Raw genomic sequence first — 5,870 nt, 5'->3', positions numbered from 1 at the left:
GCGTACGCCACTGTCGTGATCATAACCAACTATCTCTTGCAACCCTGACCAGTAGGTTTCCACTCTGGCTCTGGAAGGGAAAAGATGCAAGCTTGCTTAAGACTCGTCAACATTCACAGTTTGCCCATAGTTAGGTTTCCTCCTATGGTTGATCTGCTCTTCTCAAACTAGATCTGGCCCCGGATGAATACTTTCACAACACCAAGGACCTAGATCAGATTGTAGTTCATGACGCTACTCTCATGTATTAAAAATAAATTTAGAAGAAAAAGTTATAGGATTCGACTTCAATAGATAATGGAATCCTCATCAAACATGTATAGTATAGCCCACATCAAAAATCCCTTAAACCCAACAATAAAAATACTCAGACATGATTAAAAAAAGCAAAAACATTATATGAAAAGTTGTATTGAAATCGTTATGGTAAAAGAACAAAAATGGTTCAAGAGATAGATCTCTATCTCCCTAAACCTAAAACTAAAAAAATGAAAGACATAAACTTAAAATCTGCTAAAAGAGAAATTGCATATGTGTGTCTCGTCTAGGGCTCCTAAAGCATGTATTTATAATATTCAAGTAATTTATGAGCATCACTTAGGGTTTCTCCAAATGAGGAAATTGTTTTGGGCTTGAAAATGGACTTCTAGGACGGACATACCAATATCCGCGGTCAGGAAGGACAGGACCGGTGCGAATTAGGTGTTGGCCACTGGTAGGAATGCTTGCTGGCTGGTTTACAGGACATCTTGCTCTTCGCGTAACTTTTGATTAAACCATTGGATTGCCATGATGTAAAGTTTGACGGAAATCTGGTAGTTCCATCTTTAAGATCTCTAAATTTGAGCTGGATCAGATGGTGAGAATGTCTTTATTTGAAGATGAACTTCTGACGGTTTGACTCTGAGCTGAAATCTGGTCTTCTATCCATTTTAATAAGCTTTCTCTTAAGTTTCCTGAAAAGAGTCTTGAAACTAAAAGTACTAGAAAAACATAATAAAAACACTTTAAAACAATAAAAAACATAGAAAAAGTATTTCAAAATGATCCATAAAAGTGGTCGATGGATGGTGTTATCAAAGGTCAAATGAGACACTATGAACAACATTTTTATAAACGCATTTTGCAATCTTGGGAATCTCGGAAAAGCGCTTTTTCTAAAAGAGGAAATGAAGGAGAAAATGGTGAGACCGAATGTTGAAACATACAATGCCTTGTTCAGGTGTCTTAAGGGGGAAAACCAAAAGGAGACGTTGTTTAAACTGATGGATGAGATGAACGAGCTGTCATGTGAAGCCAATCAGACCACCTCGGAGATTCTAATGGAGTGTCTCACAAGTTCTGATGATTTGATTAAGCTGAAAAAGTCTATGCAAGGTTACTCTGTTGGCTCTCCGATCGAGAAAGCTTCACCTTTCAATGTCTTTAGCTTGGGATAATGGTTCAGCTTCAGTAACCTATACCTCGATTCTTCGTTACTTTTATACAATTACACAATCGTTAGTTTATTGTGCAATTGTAATAACTTAACAAAAAGGAAGGTATTCCTTTTTTCGTAATTTTTGCAGTTAAGGTGAAATGCATTTCTACCATTCGCAGAATCCTTTTCCTTTGGTTGTTTACAAATACATATAAAAAAGAGGCCCGGTATTGAGTTGAGTATACTTAGCATAATGAAAGAACGTTAAAAGCAACAAAGAAGAACATAAATATTTAGATTCAGGGAATACAAGAAAGAGAAGGAGCTATTAATCTAGCTTGAATCTAGTTCCAAACAATTTCTCTAGCTTACTCATGACCAACTGCGACGGCATCACGTTCCCATTCTTGTAATCCTACTAGAATTCTCTCTTCATGCAGATTTTCTACAAAAACAGAATAGTCAGCATGAGAGAGAGAGAGAGATATGACATATGGAGCGATAATCAAAGCTTATAGCTCAGCTGGGGATATAAACGAGGCATTGAAGCTATTCAATGACATGGGTTTGCACTCCAAGGTAAATCCAGACACTGTGTTATACAACATTCTCATAAACGCATTTTGAAAGCTTGGGAGTCTCGGAAAAGCACTGTTTCTGAAAGAGGAAATGAAGGAGAAAATGGTGAGACCAAATGTTGAAACATACAATGCCTTGTTCAGGTGTCTTAAGGGGGAGAACCAAAAGGAGACGTTGTTTAAACTGATGGATGAGATGAATGAGCTGTCATGTGAAGCCAATCAGACCACCTGGGAGATTCTAATGGAGCGTCTCACAAGTTCTGCTGATTTGATTAAGCTGAAAAAGTCTATGCAAGGTTACTCTGTTGCCTCTCCGATCCAGAAAGCTTCACCTTTCAATGTCTTTAGCTTGGGAAATGGTTCAGCTTGGGAAATGGTTCAGCTTCAGTAACCTCTACCTCCATTCTTCGTTACTTTTATACAATTACGCAATCGTTAGTTTATTGTGAAATTGTAATAACTGAACAACAAGGAAGATATTCCTTTGTTTCGTAATTTTTGCAGTTAAGGTGAAATGCATTTCTACCATTCGCAGAATCCTTTTCCTTTGGTTGTTTAAAAATACATACAAAAAAAGGCTCCGTATTGAGCTGAGTATACTTAGCATAATTAAAGAACGCCAAAAGCAACAACAAGAACATAAACATTTAGATTTAGGGAATACAAGAAAGAGAAGGAGCTACTAATCTAGCTTGCCCATTCTTGTAATCTTTATACAATTCTCTCTTCATGCCGACTGTTTAACAATCGGAGAGAGAGAGAGAGAGAGAGAGAGAGAGAGAGAGAGAGAGAGAGAGAGAGAGAGAGAGAGAGAGAGAGAGAGTACCTTACCCAACCCGATATGGCTTTTTTTTTGCAGGGTCTTTCGCCCTTCAGTGATGTAGTGGGGCAGACTAGTAGCTAAACGAGCTTGAGTCAGTGCTTTTTTCCATGCAGTTTGTTTATTGCGGAGAGTTTCCTCAGAGATTGAAGCCGTTAAATCTTTGAATAATGTCTTTAAATACATAGCAATGAAATTATGGTTTACATATTAAAAAAAAACCCAAAGCAAAATTAAGAACTTGCAACTTACCCGGATGAAAGGGTAATGCGTAACAGTGTAAAACCTTATCCCAGTACCATGAAATTGTTCAATTGAGCTCTTGTCAGTGATTTATTAGCATTTCTGTCCTCTAAGAGGAAGGTGTTGTAACCTACTTGTTGTAAGATTGTCAGAGGTGAGCTGAAGTCTACATCACCCCAAATAAGCAATATGTTTCTCGGTGGATCTTTCTCAGTAACGAGCTTCAGCATTTCTTGGATTATCATCCCGTCTAGCTTTTATGTATGATTTGTTTGACATATCATGAAAAATGTTTAGCTTTATGCAAATTTAGTGCACTATCATCTTAGTTCACGATATTGCTTTGATCTACTTTTACTTTAGTATCATTTGATTATTTTTGGATACACAATCCAAATGAAACTAGGATATTGGCCTGCACGTATGTGCGGACATGATTGGTGTTACAAATTTTTTTATATACTTGATATTTATATGTGTTAAACATAAATATAAAGTAAGTTTATTATAATGACCACTATATACTAATGACCCTAAATAGTTGGTCATCACGCATGTACAGATATCAAATATTTGTTAAAACTTAAGTCTCCGGACGTCGAAAAATCTATCACTCAATCACATATAATACTTAGATTTTGATTGGTTCTCCCCTTACCTCACAAACATTATGTTTGCAGTGGGTTACCATTTTTGGAATTTTACAACAATCACGTAAATTATTTTGTGTTATTTCATACCCTTTTTTATCAAATTTATTCGGATATTTTAATTGTATAAGTTTATGAAATCTTTGTAATTCTTTTAATTTTAGTAAAATGTTAGGAATATATAATAAAGGATAGGTAGTATTTCAATAAAAATAATAAATTAATAAATTTTGGTCCAACTCAGTCGTAATTATATTAATATAATTGTTTTAACATACTTAACTTATCCTAAGTACATTTAGGTGGTTCGCCCGCACATGTTAACATACTTAACTTGTCCTAAGTGCGTTTAGGCGGTTCGTCTGCACATGCGTGCGGACATACCACCCATCCCTTTTAGAATCGGTTTAGAACAGAACCTTATAGAATAAATATCTAGTATATATTTTGAATGTATTTCTATATATGTGTTCCATGTATTCTGCATGTATTTCTATATGTATTCCATGTATTCTGAAAGTATTTTATATTAAAAAATTTCCACTAAAATTTGGAGAGAAACAATCAACTTACAACATAAAACATGGAAACTAACTTAATAAAATAGAATTTATTTTTGGTCAATATATAATTTTTCTAAGCAAATTTGTATACCTTCTTTTTAGGTAGTTATCATAGATAATCAAATTTGAATATATTTTAAAATAAATGCAAATAATAAAAATTGCAATCACATAATTTATTTTATTTAATGCTTAGTTATTTTAGGCTGAAAATTAGGAAACAAAACAATGGATATTTAAATAATATTGAAGGCACTATATGCGAGTAAACTTAAGTATTGATTATTACAAATTTGTTGTTCAAAAATATTTAAATTTTTAAAATTAATAACACCTAAAATATTGGCAACAAATATAGTATCAAAATAATTAATTAGTATATATTTAAAATTTTATTCTTGGCTAATAAATCTTTTTTTAAAAACAAATTCACGTTTTTTTAGGGATATAATATAAATTTTAGAGATTATAAGACATAGATTGAGGTTATTACACTAACATTAGATTACAACAATAAATTTATATTGAGATTAAAATTATAGACTTTACAACAATTTTTATACAAATATAAAAATGTACTTTTTGTCCACAAAAAGACTTTGTACAATGTAAGACCATATAAAATTTACAAATTACAAATTGCTGGTTTAAAGGGAAATCCAAACTCTGATATCTAATAAAACAACTAAAAATAAAGCAACGTTTCTCTAATCAATACATCCAAACCAATAAAAATGTCAATCCAAATGAATACTTCTGCGTCATACGCTTAAAATCTTACTCCCTTTTATCCATATTTTTTTCCTCAAAATCAAGCAATTTTTTTTATTCATATTCAAGAATTGTGGCTTATAATATTAACTAAGCAATGAGAGTTTAGAGTTCCTGCATATCCAAAACACTGAAATAAAAAAAAGAATACATGATTAGTGAGAAATGCCATGTAAATGTGATTCATATTTCTTCTACTTTAGAAATTACTATTAATCATGAAGCTGAGAAAAGTTACCAATCTTTCTTTGTTAAATTTTTGTGGATCTGATGTATCAATAAAAATGTGTCTTTAAACTCATTGCTCATATAAACACCAATGAAATGTCTTCGCAGTGGTGAAAGTAACCACATCGCATACAACTACAATCTGTTGGCATACAAAAAAATATCTTGATTATGAGTTTGTTTATTAAGCAATACATTATTCATCTAATTAAAATTATACTTAGAGAAATTAAAAAAATTACTAACATTTTTATGACAGAGATGGCGAAGATGTTGATCATAAAATGTACGCTTAACTTCCATCTGATAATCAACCATGTTAACCTACAAAAATAGAGAATAAACAATTAACCAATAAAAAAATTTGTCAAAAAATTGAAAACTATCTTACATATTCATGAAGTAATATAGAGTTTAGGGATTTACCATGACTTCATTATCTCATAGTCTGAGTATATTAACACTGATTCGTAAATTATTCCTACACAGAATTAAATAAAAAATATTAGTAGCCATACAAAAGTAAAAAAAATATGCAGAGAGAACAGAATGGTGAAACTGACATTGGTATAATGTATATTTATAAGGAGGGAA

This window comes from Eutrema salsugineum, unplaced genomic scaffold (genome assembly GCF_000478725.1).
Source record: "Eutrema salsugineum unplaced genomic scaffold, Eutsalg1_0 scaffold_11, whole genome shotgun sequence".
NCBI classification, from domain to species: Eukaryota; Viridiplantae; Streptophyta; class Magnoliopsida; order Brassicales; family Brassicaceae; genus Eutrema; species Eutrema salsugineum.
Note: the sequence above shows the minus strand (reverse complement) of the source record.